At 38.5% G+C, this 18114-nt stretch overlaps 1 long non-coding RNA gene across 1 annotated transcript; it reads right to left on the reverse strand.

Moving 5' to 3' along the window:
• Positions 1-745: 745 nt before the first annotated feature.
• On the reverse strand, positions 746-12260 carry LOC141140159 (uncharacterized). Its single transcript, XR_012243901.1, has 2 exons — positions 12017-12260; positions 746-2588 (listed from the first exon to the last, which is right to left on the reverse strand). It is a non-coding gene; the product is annotated as an uncharacterized lncRNA (long non-coding RNA).
• Positions 12261-18114: the final 5854 nt, after the last annotated feature.

Raw genomic sequence — 18114 nt, forward strand, 5'->3', positions numbered from 1 at the left:
AAAAAACCTGGAAGCTGATTGGTTTCTATGCAGAGCTGCACCAGATTTTGCACTCCCCAGTCTTAGTAAATCAACCCCCAAGGGTCCCAAAGCATAGGGTTGTCTATTACTTACACATAAACTTGACCTCTTCTGCATATTCTATAGGTCAGCGAGGTTGGCCATCACAGTGACCAATAACAGTGGTCATCACAGTGACCAATAACAAGGCTAAAGTGCTAGCCTTATTGGATTAAAGTTGATATTTACATTACAGAGTGAGTGCATTTTGAAGGCACTTTGAGGAGAATACAAAGTATGTACAGGCATTTCTGGTTACATTGGTTTAATTCTTATGGTCTGCTATATGGCCAGTTTAGAATAGGTAGACTATATGAAATCTGTCTGAAAGAGAAATGTTAATGACATTCATTTTCCTTTGTATTAAACTAGGTTGTGATATTTAGATTTTTCTGTAACGCCTTTTAAAGAAAATAGTTTGCATCATAAGAAAAGTATTTAATTTGTATTGCAATGATTTTATCCCATTAAAGAATGAATTTAAATGTTAAAATAAAAATATTTCACTCTTTATCACTAGCAAAATGATGTTCATTTGCTTGTGGTTTCTTGCACACAGATATGGGTATATGCATAAGAAAACACTTCCACGCTCAAACTGCAATCTCTGGCATGCAGGTTAGCAAGAGTTATCAATTATCAAGCTATTAAGTGAAGCGCATTGAAATTATATCCAGCACAAACATTTAAAAAATTAAAACATGAATATAATGTAATATTTTGTACAGTATCAGTTAAAAAGGGAAAATACAGTTAGTTTGATTTAAAAATAAATCCTTTTACTATCTTTACAATAAATATATTGGTGAAATTATTGATTCTAATATCACATTGTACCCAAACAAGAAAATATTTTATTATTTTATTTTTGCTTAGTTTAAATGTCCGCTGGACTTCTCCACAGTTTCATCAAATAAATTGCTGCCATTGATAGTTGGAAAACCGCAGGAACATGCACTCTTACATTACAAAACAAGGCTCTATGTGTGCAAATGCTTTAGCTGTGCTCTGGGGCTTAAAAAAGCTTTAGCATAGCTGGCTTTGAGCTCCTGGGGGAATATATTCTTGCACTTGCATGAAGGGCCCATCACAAATATTAAAGCATGCAAATAATCCTGATTGGGGTATACATGTGCGTTTTACATATAGTAGCATTAGATCTTAAATGATTAGAATAAAGTATCCCTGCTCCATTATCCATGTTGACAACCCAGTGAAGAATCGTATGACCTTGGTAAATCAGGCACTACATTTAGGCCCATACTGTTTCTGCAATGCACATTTTCATGCAGATAGCTTTGTCCACCTAACCTAAATGTTTAGAATTTCAAGAAATGGCATTGCATTCAATAAGATAACAGTTTGTACACAATCCAAAACCCCTTGCTGGTTTGATTGTCTGCAATTGGTCAGTTTGCATGTTTCTAGTATGTTTCTAGTATTGCTTTTTCTGCATCTTTTTTGACAAACAACATATAACACGTTCTGTCCCCTTAAAAAACACATTGCAAAAAAATACATCGGCATCGTGTTGGCATTCTGGCAAAGATGAATAAGGATGTTCGTAAAAACAATATAAGCCTTAGATAAGAATGGATAAATGTAAGGTATGCATTTAAAAGCTGACTGGAAATGGAATGCTTCCACATCAAGCTTATCTGAAGAAGATTCCAAAGAATAAGGCAGGTATTGTCCATCCTTCCAGCACAATGACTACCTTTCATGAGAGTAATCCAAATCTCTCTACCTGCTTGCAGCCTGCAAGATATAGGTTATGTCTGTTTCACTCTTAATTATTGAACTGACATACTCCTGGTTGCAGGTGGAATATTCCACAGAAGAAAACAAAAATAAATCAATGTGTACCATACAAATTTATTTGGTTACATGGTTACAAATGTGTTACTCGGTCTACATGTTGTTATATATATGAACATAGCTGTCTACATCGAATCAAAACAGTCTGTAAGTCTTTTCAGTCCTTGCTATGGTCTCTGTGACCCTGTCATCATCTCCGTTACAACTGTGTCTTGTTGCTCATATTACATATCTTGTTAGGTTTCACCATGGGATAGAGTCTCCGGTGTTCCATTGAGGAAACACAGTTCTTCGAGGTTTCGTTTCGGGTGGTTTTCAATTCACTGTGTCTGATACAACAATGGTTGGAGGGAAATCTTCAGTCAAGAGGAGGCAAACATTCAGAAAAGGGGGTACATAGATCTTGCACGGCATTACATGCCATTCCATGATGTGCTTGGTCATCAGAAAAAAGCTGAAATGGCGAGAGTGGTCTGTTGTCATACATAGGTCACAATTCCTTAGCAGCAAAGGTTAAGAAGAGAGATGGTGGCAATGCTGAAGAGGAGAGCAGAAGATGTATACAAAGACTCTGCATTCGAATGTGGTTTTGTAGTGTTTGTAGAAGTCGTAGCTGGTGATACACCACTAGAATTTGTTATGGATGATGAATTCTGATTCACTGATATTGCATGTGTATCATTGGATTTTGCGGTGGATTGACTGTGAACCTGAAATAAATAGATATCAGTGGCATTAATACCAAATCCACATACAAATAATATCAGGCACATGATTTTGTGATTGAGTATCGACCAAAACCAAAACATCCATTACATTTTTGTTGGTATAATGAATTCAAACAATATAGGCTATAACAAAAGACAATTTTTTATAGTTTTGGATAAAATAGGGGATAGTGAAAGCCCCATGCACTTTTTTATTTGCTGTCTGTGCCCGGTGGGGAGATTTTCCTTCAATGTCTGTCTTGAGATACAGCAGGATGTGATAGGAGATCCCTTAAAAGGAAATTAAATCTTCTTAGACAGTTGAAATTGGAACAAGTGTCTCCACTGAAAAAAAATCCCTTTTACTCCTGTTGTTGTGACAACTCAAATTTTTAAATGTTCCCTTTACTTTACAATGGGAAAAAAGAGAGTGAAGTTCCCCAGTGGGGACACAAACACTATTAAAAACATGACAGCGGTTCTAACTCTTTCGTACTTTATTCTTTATTCAAAATAAAAAAAGTTTGAATTATATATAATTTCCTTTTTATTCATGGCTTTTTAATGGACTTAGGTAATAGAATACATAATCAAAATAAAGGCAGTATGTTACAATTGGATGTAAACCATAGGTTTACATTATAAAGAAGTTATGTGTTCTGGGGGATGTGCAAACAAGGTGTGCGGCAATCAGTGTGTTAAGGCCATTATACTGACATAATTGTTGGAAAATATACAGCACAGCCAGTAAGTACAGATCATTAAAATGATGGTAAACATCTCAAGAACCATAAGTGAATCATTTTCTAAGTCTAACCTTTTTTAAATTTGGATACTATGGGGTTGATTTACTAAAACTGGAGAGTGCAAAATCTGGTACAGCTCTGCATAGAAACCAATCAGCTTCCAGGTTTTTTTGTCAAAGCTTAATTGAACAAGCTGAAGTTAGAAGCTGATTGGTTATCATGCAGTTCTGCACCAGACTTTGCACTCTCCAGTTTTACTAAATCAACCCCACTGTGATCAAAGAGATAGTGGTTTGTATCCAACATTTTGAAACTGTTCAGTAGTATAAAAGTATATCTGAAGCCAAACTATTTTTTTTAATAAGGTGTGGAAGGTTTAGAACCCCTTTCAAGTTTTTATTGCTTTCTATGACCCACTGGGGAGATTCACTTCTCTATTTGTCTTGTTGACGACTGCCACAAGGACAGAAAGTAATGAGAAAACCAACTTCTGAGAGTGGATCCGTGAAGGCTCAATCACATTTTTATGCTGAAACACCTTTTTGTAATGTATACATCAACGCACAAGCTATTGCAAAGCACGTTGTGCACAATGCTTTTCATTTTGAGAGCCTTTTATGAATTCAGTTGACAAAACTTTGGGGTTGATTTACTAAAACTGGATAGTGCAAAATCTTGTGCAGTTCTGCATAGAAACCAATCAACAAACTAGATTTTTTGTCAAAGCTTAATTGTACAAGCTGAAGTTAGAAGCTGATTGACTACCATGCACAGCTGCACCAGATTTTGCACTCTCCAGTTTCAGTAAATCCACCCCAGTGTATCCTAACTAAGAAAGGTTAGACTAAGAAAAGGTTCACTTATGGTTCTTGAGATGTTTACCAGATTTAGCACTCTCCAGTTTTGGTAAATCAAACCCTTTGTTTAAAAATAAACCGGTGTTACACTATGCTTTTTTTGTTTTGTTTTACATTTTGTTACTATGTATCAAGTTCCTGCTCTATATACTGGAGAAAAGGTTGAAAGTCTCAGGAAAATCGAAGCTGAAATTCTATCTGTGCTAGTGTAGAGCTCGGGAATTATAAAATAGCTAGAAGGAGGAAGAACAGCATGGGAAAGTAGCTGTTGCTATTGTTAAATAACAGGGAGAACCGATCAGGCGCTGTAGCACAAGCTCTTTTTAGACCTTCAGAAATGTGCGTCTGACATTTCTGGTGATCTGATGGATATTTGTTTGTAATTGAAAGCACAGCTGTTGGAATACTATTGCAGCACTAAGGCCACCCAGCCCTGACTCACATGCATTGCAGCATACTACAGAGCACAGTAACAAGCTACCGTGCATTGTGGTCTACTACATTGAAAAAAAAAGTGCATGTCTGGTTTTTGGTCTGTTCTTGTGCATTGGCAACCCCTTCAAAATTAACAGACTGCTTTAATGCGAAACGGGTTAACATGTGACACAACAAGAAAGCAGTACAACACACAAAAAAGGCAACATAGGCCCTATGGTGTTTCTTCTCACTTTGGGAAGGTTTCCTCACACTTTCTTTTGTGTCTCTGGGACAAGAACAAAAACAACAGACAAAATATTCTTCAATTCAAATAATAAAAAAAAGGTCTGTGCTTTAGATACACTTAATTAAGTAAATAAGGTATAAGAACTAGTAGGTTAATTGGTTTCTGTCTAAAAAAAATTGGCTCTAGTATAAAAACCTTCATTCTTGCCCAAGATGGCTGACTCATAATCGATCCCAACAGCAGATAAAAGTGCTTTGAACCCCCAGGGAGAAAAGTGAAATAACATATAATAAATTAAATTAACTAGAAATATTAAATAACATGAACGATGGGTAGACCATAGACCTAAAGCTTTTCAGATTTTATTACTTTGTAGAAAACATTGTACCACAAATGTGGTCAAATATCTATTGGCACCAGATATGGCTGAAGGAGTCCAGGTGCCTTTAGCCTTTCCAGAAAAACGGGTTAAATCATGCGTGGATAAGGTTGCATCTAGAACTTCTAGCTGACCAGCTAGGTAGTTTGTTTACAAAAAAGGTGGCTGCATTCCTAAATGCAAAAAACGTATTACCACCAGAGATTGATGATCCAGGGAATATATGATTGCCTTAAGGAATCAGGAAGCAATTTTTGCTCCTGCTGCAGTAATTAGGATCATGCTTTACGTTTTTTTTGTCTTCCTCTGGATCAACTGTGGGTATAGGGTTCTGCATATGAAGGTTTTGCTATTTATTTATTTATTTGTTTGTTTTTTTATTGGTTGAAATGGACTGACTTGTGTCTTTTTTCAGCCTAACTAACTCACTAAACTAACTAATTAGCTATAATTTTGAAATTAATTTCCTCTGTTTTAGAATTGATTGAGCACATAATACACAAGTCAGACTTACTGTTTCTCTTCTGTAGGTTTTTTTTTTTTTTGCTAAATATTTTTTTTCAAATCTTCTATGCAGGATGAAAGAGTAGCCTACCATGGGTCAAACTGAGTTTTTTTTTTAAACAGCAGACATGGAGTATACTAGGAAGAGGTTTCCAATAAAAGGAATTTACTAAAATTTTAATTGCAAAAAATCAATGCCACTAAATTGCACATCTTCGATATCATTATTGTTCATTTTATTGTTATGTTATGTTTATTAGTTCTCATATTATGATATGAAGATTTGTAAAACACATAGGTCCATGGATCTATTTTTTTCCTAAAGGTTCAAACTTTCTGTGTCCAGTTGCATTTGAAATGTATTAGATCAGTCTGCTTTCAAGTACCCCAAGGAAAGGTAAATACCCTGGTCCACACTAAAATCAAATTCTAGAATCAAATTCATAAAAGGTATTTGTTTGGCAAAGTTTGGACAAACCTCCAGCCTGTGAACTCACCCAGCATTCTGCATTGGTCAAGCGTCAATGACTTTCAAGCTCACTGCAATATTTGTATATAATGTATTTACTTAACATTCTATATGGTATTTAGGTCCGATGTGTAGATAGACTACACTATCTTGTTATTGGAAGCAAAGTTTTAGTGGGCTGCCAGGTAATTTTTATAAAGTGTTTTAAAGATATTTTATCTTCAGTTATGTACATTGCATCTTAGGTTTCATATGTAGTGTGCTGGAAACTGAGCAATACTGTATATAAATGATGATGTGCCTGGCAGCAGGAAAGTGGCCTGGAGGGTGCCTGTCAGAAACATGGCCTTGCAAAACACTGAAGTTTAAGGAATCATACTGTTTTCTCTTTAGACTACATTGCTCAGAGCTACCTATACAAAAAAAATATGGTGTATAAAGCTGTGGGGAATAGTTAAGCCTCGTGCACACGGGTTCGATTGTTGATTGCAGGGGATTGTCTGTTGACAGACTGTTGTCCTAAAATCTTACCGTTAGTAAGCTCTTTTTGACAATTGTTGCCCAACTTTCGGCCAACAAATGTTGGATGAAAGGCTAGTAAATTTTCGGCGGACAATGGTTTGATGTCAGATTTTCGTATGTTCCGTACACAAATCCGTCACACAAAAATCGAAAGTACAAACACGCGGGCTCGGAATTAATGCTCATCAAACACGAAATTAGCAGAAGGGGCCCAAAGGGTGGCGCTCAAGAGCTGAAATTCCTCGTAGTACATCACTACGTTCATGATTGTGGCGCAACAATTGTGTACCATTAGTATGCAAGACAAGATCCTGGCACACGCCCTTTTGACAAAAATCAGACGCTCGGTTGGCCAACAATTGTATCGTGTGTACAAGGCTTTAATCGTGAACTGGTTGTCCTTGACCAACAATTCAATCATGAAATAGGAACTTGAGGAAACTGGAGTATGGAATTTTATTAGTCCCTGTGTACTTCTTATAAATTAACTCCAAGTGAAGGTAAAATATGTGTTTACAATCCAGTTAAAAAAATTAAGCTATTTAAACATTGAATTTTAAAAGCACACATGTAACAACAGTGTTCATGTTCCATTTTCTTCATCATAATTTAAAGGCACCAAATCACTGAGCTGTCTATCTCTTCTCTCCATCTCCAGCCCGCTCATTAGACAGGGAAGCACATTGGTCCAATGAGCAGGGGCATAGGTGTGCGCAGCCTATTGCATTAGGGTGTGCACTCCAAAACTCAAACACACATGCATGCGTATATATATATATATATATATATATATATATATATATATATATATTGCTGTATATTAATGTATATATATATATACACACTCTAAATAAATGTAAACATTGTAAAATGTAGTAGGGTAGTGGACGGTGTCAGTAGAGCAGTGGACATGTCAGTAGGTCAGAGGTTGGTGTCAGTAGGGCACTGGACGGTGTCAGTAGTTTTTAAAATGTTATTATTTATTTTTTTTATTATTTTTTACAATTTTATTTAGATTATTATATTATTTATATAAAGCTTTGGTAAAATATCCGCAGGGGGAATCTGCGCTGCATCTGGTGATTAGGGTGTGCCCAGGCACATCCGACACGCCCCTGCACACGCCTATAAACGGGGGTTATAACAGGAAGCAGGAAGTCATGTTAGAAAAATAAAATTGCTCTAAACAGCAAAATATCAATATAATCTAAGACAATTTCAAGCTGCTTTCTAATGTTATTTATTACACAGCTTTGATAAGAATAAATGAAAGCAATCAATAGGAGGTAGAAACTTCTAAATCTAATGTATCTTTCAGAGTCACAAAAAATACAGTCAAAAATGTGACATATATTGTATGAATGGCAAGTTTTATTTTATTTTTTTGACATGGCTAGGGGATTGGAGTACTTAGTATTATGAATCCATAGCCAAGTAAGTAATTTTAACAATCAAGACTTTCCTAAAGCTGACTTACCATAAATACCAGTATAATTTTAGGTGCCTAAACCAGAAAAAATTAAGAAAGGAGTGCCAAACTAAAATTGGACGAAAGAGTCTAAGATCACTCTAATTGTTGATAAAAAAATCATATATAAAAAAAGCCAATGTGCTTTGGGGGCAACACCACTTCCCCTTCATCAGAGCTACAACTAGTGTTGCCCTCTGAAATGCGTTGGATGTTTTTATAATTTTTTTATCGCCAACTTAAATGATCAAACTTTTCTCTGGCATTGTATTCTGTATTTTAATGGTTTAAGCTACTGTTGGGTGCCCATCAAAGGAAGCCTTGCTGTGTGGGAGCTACCTCACCAGAGCTATTGAGCAAGTTTTCCCTCATCCGACTACAATTGCAAGTCTAAAAGTTCCCAGTGCCTCTTTGAGTATGTTGCCCTGGTGTAATTTTGGATGTGATCATAACTACCAAATGTACACAACACTGTTGAGTGGGTATTCTGAGACAATCAAGAATTTGTAATGCTTTTAAAACCAAGGCGGCATCCACTAGCCTGATATGTTACATTTACCTTCAGGCATTTTTGCTCAAGAAATATTTATTTGCCAAAGAATATTATCAGAAATCTTTATTAGGAGTTCCAATGAAGTGTATAATTTTAAAATGCAACGTTGGTCATAAGGTGCATCCCCTATTTAGATAGATAGAGTGTGGTAAGGTTAGAACCTCTGTCGGTTTTAAACTGCACTTTGGGGCCCTGTAAGGGAGAAATCAACTTACTTCTTACAATGTGCTACAAGCATAGTGAATTGTGGTAGAATAACGGGTAGAATTTCCGAGGTGATAGGAAAAGAAGTAAAATCTCCCCAGAAAGGTCACAGATAGCAATTTGACGTAAATTCAATAATTTCCCCGTGTTATCCCAAATTAAATACAAGTTCGGCTGAGTTTAAAAAAAATCTGTCAATGTATCTGGCATACTGAAGGATGGATGTCTAAAACAGATGGAACCAAGCCATAACCACGGTAGTCTATGCTTTTATCTTGCAATATAATAAAAGATGGTCTTTGCATGCATCAATGGGGGTCCTGATGGCTTGGTAGTCTACTCATATATATCTGGACTTTCCCTTTTAAATGTAGGACAGATGCAACAAACTATAATGGTATCTTATCCCCGAAGAAGATAATTGTTATAAACCTTTTGAAACGTGTTGGAGTCCCTAAGCTGAGTGGGCTAACCAGTAATTCCATAACTGCAAGCTAATCATCAGCTGTGAGGGATACCATTCAGACCACATTCCTTAATGTTGTAAATTCTGTACAATATTTTATACTATGTATTATGTAACATGTGATGCAATATATGTGATTCAAACTTTTAAAACTGAAGAAATAAGTGTTATCATTTTAATCTTACTTTTTTGGTTAGAAGTTGCCTTCAAAATCCTAACAGTAGTCTTCTAGATATAGTTAATAAGGATGGTGGCAACCACACCCAGAGTCACACACAATAATAAAAATAATCTGTTTAAACATAAAGAAGTTTCATGTGTAGAGCCAAAAAAACACTAACTTACGACTTGCATATTATTAGAAACCGCTACTTTTACTATGCTTCTCCAGTGTTGTTTAAGTTTTATTGGTGTTTATGGAATTCAAGTTGTGGGTGAATATCAGAGGCAACTATATAAAAATCAAGAATATATAATTTTTAAACAGAAAAAGTCTCTTTTTGAATCATGGAAAAGTGAGATCCAAATTCCACAACATTAAAAGTCCTTAGCTTATGAGAACCAAAGAAAATAACTACATATTAGGTTAGCGATCCAGGTGTCTGACACTGATAGGTTGGCCACAGCAATCGAATAATTGCCATTAAGGAAAGTGGTATAGCCACACCTTTGTGGCTGAGTTTGGATAGTTTCTGTGCTGACTTCCCTATTGTACTGTTGTTGGAAATCTAGGGGTCTTTTTAGTGATGTTTTCACCTAAAATTCACCTAGGATATACATAAGCTTAATTTACAAAAATGTGTGAATGTTGGGTGAAGTCTGTGCAAATTGAGGGTGCAAATGTTTATAAATAGAACCACTGAGGTCTTCATGGTATTTGTGTACTTGTGGAGGCTTCTGATTACCTACACTATGAACAAGGCTCAGTCCCAGTCTACATAAGTAGAGGAACGCGATGTCTCCAAAACACCATCCTCCTTAACAAACATTGGGGCTGATTTACTAAAACTGGAGAGTGCAAAATCCGATGCAGCTGTGCATGGTAACCAATCAGCTTCTAATTTCAGCTTGTTCAATTAAGCTTTGACAAGAAAACTTGAAAGCTGATTGGTTTCTATGCAAAGCTGCACCAGATTTTGCCCTCTCCAGCTTTGGTAAATCTCCCCAAGTACTTCAACTTAGACTATATCCTTTCCCCTAAAGATCTTTACTGACTGCAGAGTACTAATGTTGTCTAACAAAGACACTCAATCTTTTCTTTTTTTTTACGGTGGAACCATTCCAGTACATTTTCCAATAATTTTATTTTACTGACCACCCCAAGCAGTACTCAAGTCTCTTCATGGGGTTCTGATCTATAGGTTGCTCCACTGGGGTCTAGGTCTTTCATGTCTTCAGATGACAATCAAGTCGCTACTAGCCTTGAAATGTTATTGTTACAGGCATACCCCACTTTTAAGTACGCAATGGGTTTTAATTACTAAAGCTGGAAAGTGCAAAATCAGGCTCCCTTCTGCATAGAAACCAATGAGCTTCTAACCCCAGCTTGTTCAATTAAGCTTTGGTAATAAAACCTGGAAGCTCATTGGTTTCTATGCAGAAGTGAGCCTGATTTAGCACTTTCCAGCTTTAATAAATAAACCCCATTGTGTACTTAAAATTGGGGTATGCCTGTATATGAAATTATTATTCATCGCAAGCTAAAAAAAAAATATTCAAAGTTGTGATACTTCTGCGGCTCTGCATTCTGTTGCTAAATCTCTTTATACCTGGAGGCTTTTAAACCACACATCAAGCAGTAAGTGTATCTTCCCAACAGAATACATGTGCAGTATTATAGAATGCATAATGTATATACATGAAATAGTTCTGCTTAAAACTGTTTGGTTACTGTAATCAGTTTGTATATAAAATGTCTTCATAACTCATGATGGCAATAATCGCAAAAAGATAATAATAGATAATAGATACGATTTTTTGCTAGGGCACACCCAATGCGATCCCTTAAACTCTGCTGATTGCCTTTTATTTCCTTTATAAGACTAAAGGAAATATATTAAGCATTACTTATTTACTATTTGAGTTAAAGAAATACTCTCAAATGAAATTGTACTATCCTTCAGTGGGAGTTTGAATAATAAAAGTACGCCTAAAATGTTACAGTACTCCCAAAAACTCCTTAGGAAACAACCGCACACTTAACTATAGCTTGAAATCTGTGTTCAGGGATGACAAAATTGTTGATGCAGTAAACATCAGGAAAAATCATTCACAAAAGAATAAAGAAATCAGCTTGATTGTGCCACATCATTGGCAATGAAGATCAATATTCGTGATATACTGCTGTCATGTCTGTTTAGTAATTTTTGTTAAATTGTTAAGGCTAGGTGATAACATACTTTTACTGCCAAAAAGAGAAATGCAGCAAAAAGCATCAATCTTATTTACTATATACACCCCTGAGTGACATTACATAAGCGAAAGTGTAAAAACGCGGTGGTACTAGTTCAATGAATAAAAAGTAATTTGTGCAAATACTATCGCACCACTTAATCACTCATTCAATCAACCTTTTTTTATAATATATAGAAAGTCTCACCTGACTGGGTATAAGCAAAGCCAGTATGACAATTCCTAGGCATAAGGTAATTATTTGACTCATCTTGCTCAGAGCTGCTGCTGTGTCCCCCTGATTTTAGGATAACAGTTACTAGCCTATGGCTCTTCTTGATTCACACGACAAAAGCTTTGTCCAGTTGAGAAGGATGACTGATTTGGGTTGGGTTTTTATGTGCTATGTAGGAGACCTTCACACCGCTGATAAGCATATCCCCTCCCTCAACCATTTCATGGTACTCCCCCTCCCTCTACCTCCTGCTTGTTTCGTGTACATCCCAGCCACTTTTCTGTTTATCTATCTCTTTTGTGTTCTTTTTATTTATTTTGTCCTTGTTTACAGAGGATTTTTAGACTTTTGTTGAACGTATTATATAGCCATATGTATTAAAAAAAACAAAGCAAAAAAAAAACTAAAGGGAAAAAAAGAATAAAGAGACAAAGGGAAATAAAGAATGAATAGACAGATGGATGATGATACAGAAATAAAAGAAGGGGAGCAGGAGAAATTAAGTGAGACAGATAGATAGATAGATAGATAGATAGATAGATAGATAGATAGATAGATAGATAGATAGATTTTATTTAACAGTGGATTTTTTAACATGGGACAAATGTAACTAATCGAAGTTGCTACATGATTATATACACAATTTATGTGCTTTGCAACACGTTTTAGTGTGTGGTTTAAGAGATGTTCATTGTGTTGAGGTTTCAGTAAAGAGGATTAAAGAATATTGTAGTACTTGGGGAGCAGTTGTCCCCAGTAACCAAATCGGTTTCATCTTTCAAAAAAAAAAAAAAAGAAAGAAAACTACCTGTTTGTGTTTTTGTAAACCAGCTATATATAGGCTAACCATTTAGAAAACGAGGGATTCATGTCCAAAACTGAAAGGAAAAGGTATAGGTCACTTTCCATGGAAACCTGGCAGGTGCCACATCTACTTTTCATAGTGCAGGTTAGAAAATCAGGATGACTGATGGCTCTAATGGCTGCCAATGTTTTAGGAAAAACATATTTTTCCAAAATTAAAATGCCATAACACCTATTAACAAAATGTCCAGGGGGGTAAAATATAAGCCACCAGACCAGCCTTAAAGTGGTTGTAAACCTCAGACATGAAATATGAACAAAGCATATCTCTCTATATTATGTACTTGTTTCAATTATGAGCTCTAAGTGTCATTTCTGTCTGTTGCTCTGTTCCTCTGCTATCAGCATGAATCACTTCTGACACGTTTTCCTGACACCAAGGGAAAAATGGTGACAGGGGAGGGAGCTCCAGCTGATTGACAGTCTCTGCTCTGTTCCTGTGTGCTGTGTGAAGGGGGGGGGTGAATCTCTTCTCTACAATAAGCTCTCAGAGCTCTCCTCACTGAGCTCTGCAGAGTGCAACTTCAGCTCTCTGCCCCCTTTTTTCTGAACTCTCAGACAAGCTTTATAAACTGAACACTTTGAATCGATGTAGAGAAGAGAAAACTGCAGGTAAACAGGTACAAGTTATGTAGAAGGATTTTGTATCACCTGATACACAGTCCTTTCACTGGGTATATGTAGGGATTTAGAACCACTTTCATTTCTGTATAGCTGCCTGAAAGCTTCAAATGATTACAGTCAGACTTTTATTTATAGTGTTGGTGTTTACACTGTCTAAATATATGTTAAGTCCTCTGAGGCCAGGGCTACTTTATCTCTCTATAATCAAAGTACAAATTCTCATTTGTCATCAGTACAAAAATACCGCACATGTACAGTAGATAGTATTCATTTTTAAAGCCTTATTAATGATTAATAATTTTATAGTAATTGCATAGATGTGCACAGCCTATTGCATCAGGCACCCCAAAACTTAAACACATACTGTATGCTTGTATGTGTGCATATACTGACAGTGTCAGTAAAGCAGTGGATAGTGTCAGTAGGGCAGAGATTGGTGTTGGTAGGGCAGTGGACAGTGTCAGTAGTTTTTTTTTTTACAAATTCATTTTTTAATTGATTATTTCACATTTTTAGGAGCCCCGTTAGCGGCCTTGGTGAAATATCAGGGGTCTAAACAGGGAGAATCTGCACTACACGGGGTGAAAAGGGGTGATCTGCTTCCTCTGACAGAGAGTCAAGGGACAGACCAGAGTACTACACGGAATTGCTATGAAACACTATACAATTACTCATAGGCGTATAATGGTATAGTGAAGCCTCTTTAGCCGGTACTCGACTCCCTCCCCATCAGCAGAGCAGTGCAGGGCAGTGTCAGTGAGACACAAATGCATTCCAATTTCAGAATTCCCCATGCCGCACCTGCACTGAGGAGGAGACACTGTGTAAAAGATGGGAAACATTGTTTAGTTCTCTAACTTCGCTGTAGCTGCAATTGTCAGCTTTTGTGATGGGGAAGAGATTGGGTGCAGTTCTGGTGGTGGTGGTGGGGGGGGGGGGTCCGTGTTTCCAGGAGGAGGAGGAGGACTGTCATTGGCCACTGCTAAAGCCAATCACAGTCCTGCTAGCCCTGTCCACCATCTGGAGGAAGATGACCCGCTTGGTTGCCACTACCAATCTCAGAAAGGAGAGATTTCACTGTGATTGAGAAAACCACAATCAGCAGTTTGGAAGCGAGAAAGCGGATTGGAGAAAGTATGCTCCTGGTGTTGGTTTCGGCATGAGTGAGTCTAAACCTGTTCTAACTGACACTGAAGTGCCATCACCAGAGTCGTGCAGGAAGCTGCTTCTTCTGTCTCTGCGGCTGCCCCAGGACCCAGCACTCTGGTTGTCCCTCGAGGCCACAGTCGGGCCCATCTGCTCGGCTACCAAGTCAATGCCTGTAACTAAGCCTGATATTAAGCCAGATGTTGTTCCTAGGTGCTCGGTTCAGCGTGCTCCAGACGCATGGGTCCTACCCAGGTATGAAGACCCTAAGACCCTGCCTCGGCTGTCTAAGGTACAACTGATCATTATAAAGAAGGTGGCTGAGGAATACGGGTACCTGTATCCATACATACTGCCTCACCTAGAAGAGGAGATTTTGGATAAAGTGACCCAATGGGTGGATGAAGCTGTGCACAGTTTCCTCCGGATCCCTCATCAGATAGACTTTCCAAAGCTGTCACCAAAAGTTGCCGAGAGGTATGTCTCAGTGCTACACACCTGGGGTTACGGCCGGAAAATTAATCTGTACAGTGTGATCATCAACAGGCCCGACAACAAGGGCATCAAACACTTCATTACTATGGTAAATACCAAAGGAGAAGATTTGAAGTTGCCAGATCCCAGGTATTACTGGTAAACTCAACAGAAGTGTATCTGTTCATTAATCCCTTGGATTACAAATGTGTGCTTAATGAAGTTAAAGTGGAGCTCCACCCAAAAATGGAACTTCCACTTTTTGGATTCCCCCCCCCCCTTTAGGGTCACATTTGGCACCTTTCAGGGGGGAGGAGGGAGCAAATACCTGTCTAATACAGGTATTTGCTCCCACTTCCTGGCATAGATCACCACGGCGCTTGCGGTGACCTATGCCACTTCCGGCACCTACCCCGTCCTCCCCCGCTGTATTCTGGGAGACACACAGGTCCCAGAACACAGCAGGGACCTGAGAGGACACGCAGCGTGACTCGCGCATGCGCAGTAGGGAACCAGGAAGTGAAGCCACACGGCTTCACTTCCTTATTCCCTTACCGAGGATGGCTGCGGCAGCAGCCAAGAGCCGACGAACAGATTGGCTTTGGCTCCCAACATCGCTGGCTCCCTGGACAGGTAAGTGTCCATATATTAAAAGTCAGAAGCTGCAATATTTGTAGTTGCTGGCTTTTAATATTTTTTTTCGGCGGACCTCCGTTTTAAGGACACTATGCTGTAAGCTACTTCACCTTTGCACAAAAGTTGTTGCTAGAGGAAGAACATTCCAGGACTGTACTGCTGAGATTGTGCTTGACTGAATGCTTGCTTCTGGCAGATACAGGGAGTGCCCACCTGAGCCACGTTGGCCAGTGATTGAAGTTGTCAGGGTGCTTCAGTTGTCAAAGTGACCTGTGATCTTCCGCAGGTTGTTGTTCCTCTAATTGATGAAGAAAATCTTCTCAGTCCCCAGCTGTCATACGGGTAGATTGAGGACATTCTTGCAAGAGGACCTATGTACCGAAGTGTGGTCCCTTGCACCATGGCCTGGCTGCTTGTTATCTGAATGCAGCTGTACTTCATTGTCCCCGGAAGTTACCCCTAAGGAAGAAAATCAGTGAACCCACAATTGCCTCTCTCTCCACTGCCTAAAGAAAAAAACACCACCCAAAAAACATGAGCGGCACATGCGCCACTTACTGCTGGGAGACCTGTGCCTTGATCTGCAGATGCTGTGGCCTGCTTCTCCTCCATGGTGCAGCTCTTCACAAAAAGCTAGATTGGAAGCAGAAGGTTCCCTCAATCCAAGCAGCCTCCTCTGTAAATAGAGGTGTGCTGCTGTTGCCAACCATCATCCTTCAGAGAAGGCTTCCAGAAAGCTGTCCCTACATGCTCTGACATGCAAGCATTGTGCATCTCATGTCCCTGCATCTTGCTGAGTGCTCCTCCTCCCTGGCTGACAGCTGACAAGATGTCAGGGAAATGGGGGAGGGTTTAAAGAATGGCTCCTTCTCAAAGGCCCCTCTGTCTTAAGACCACGGATCCTACTGCTCTGCCCCAGGGTCTCTCAGGTGATGAATGTGAGGCTTCTGACCTCTGCAACAAGACTCATGGGATACAAAAAACAAACTAGCAGAAGGAAGAGTGTGTTTACAGGAGGTAGGAAACACATGGATTGAGGTCTCCCAGGATCCTCTCTCTCTTCTATGTTTGCAGGTGGGCAGAACTATCTCTCTTTTGAACCATCCTGGAGGATGATGGAAGGAAAAAGGAATATAACATAAATAGTTGCAACACTGACATTTCATTTTCAATAATCTGCCAAGTGCCAACTAAGATTTTCATAAAACATAAAAAAAATCTAATTTTGCTTCCTTGCAGCAACTATATGGAAGTAGTTTGTCAAAAATAAATTGCCTGCTTGTAAGATTGATTATTTTTCTTAGATGTCTGCACCGAGCTTGGGGTAAACTGCAGGCATCAATCAGCTCTCTTTTAAGGTTTACTGTAGTGAGGCTTTTACCTTTGGTTATAATTTGGTTCAATGATCTACCCATGTACTAAGGTTAAAAATGTTTTCTTATTACAACACTGAAAATGATAAAAGGATTATAGCATGCATACCTTCTCACTCAGCAATGAGAAAGAGTAAGGTACTAAATGGCCTAATTCAGTATCTTCAGAACAGAAGCAGTTAAGAATCTGCAATGCAGTTTGCTAAATATTGTATGTACTTGGCTAGAGAGTATTAATGAAGGGCCTCTGCAGGAGGCACCAGATCTTTTTCTGTGTGTTAGCAATAGGAGTGCTTACCAAACATGAACTAACAGTATATATAAAATCAGGCTGCCTGCAGTCAGGGAGTGCTGTAACTTCTTAAAAATGTTAGCTGGAGTTGGAATATAATTTGATTGTTGCATTCATAAAGCAACCCTGTTAGTATACAAGAATTCCCAAAAATGTATTAACATGTAAATGAAGACTGTACATATCCACCTTTTTGCCGCTTTCTTTTTGCAAGAGGCTGGTGTGCAGCAGCTGCCGCTGTTTTTCTGAGCAGCAATACCGCTCAACTGGGTGGCAGCAAAGATAGTGAGGCAGCAAAGCACAGATTGCTGGCTTACTTGCTAATGTGATTGTTTCTTACCTCAGCTCACTCTCACAGAGGATTGAAGGTCCTCTGTACTGGACTTCCAAGGGCCAACTTGGGAGAGACAGATGGAGAGCTCTTCCAAGATTTGGGAAGCCATTTTGAACCCAGGAGGGCCATAAATAGCCCCTGCTGGATCAGTCTGGAGTGTCCTGCAGTGTGGGAAGTGGAAGGTAGGGATGAGTACACTCTGGCTAGGGACAGATAGACTTAAACAAAAAGAAAGGTTCCTGTAGATTAGGGATGGTCCGGGGTAACCTTGAATGCTGCTTGGAGTTAGGATAGGACACTATTACCAATCTTTTTTTGGATAGACACA

Source organism: Aquarana catesbeiana, linkage group LG04, assembly GCF_042186555.1.
Source record: "Aquarana catesbeiana isolate 2022-GZ linkage group LG04, ASM4218655v1, whole genome shotgun sequence".
Lineage (NCBI taxonomy): Eukaryota > Metazoa > Chordata > Amphibia > Anura > Ranidae > Aquarana > Aquarana catesbeiana.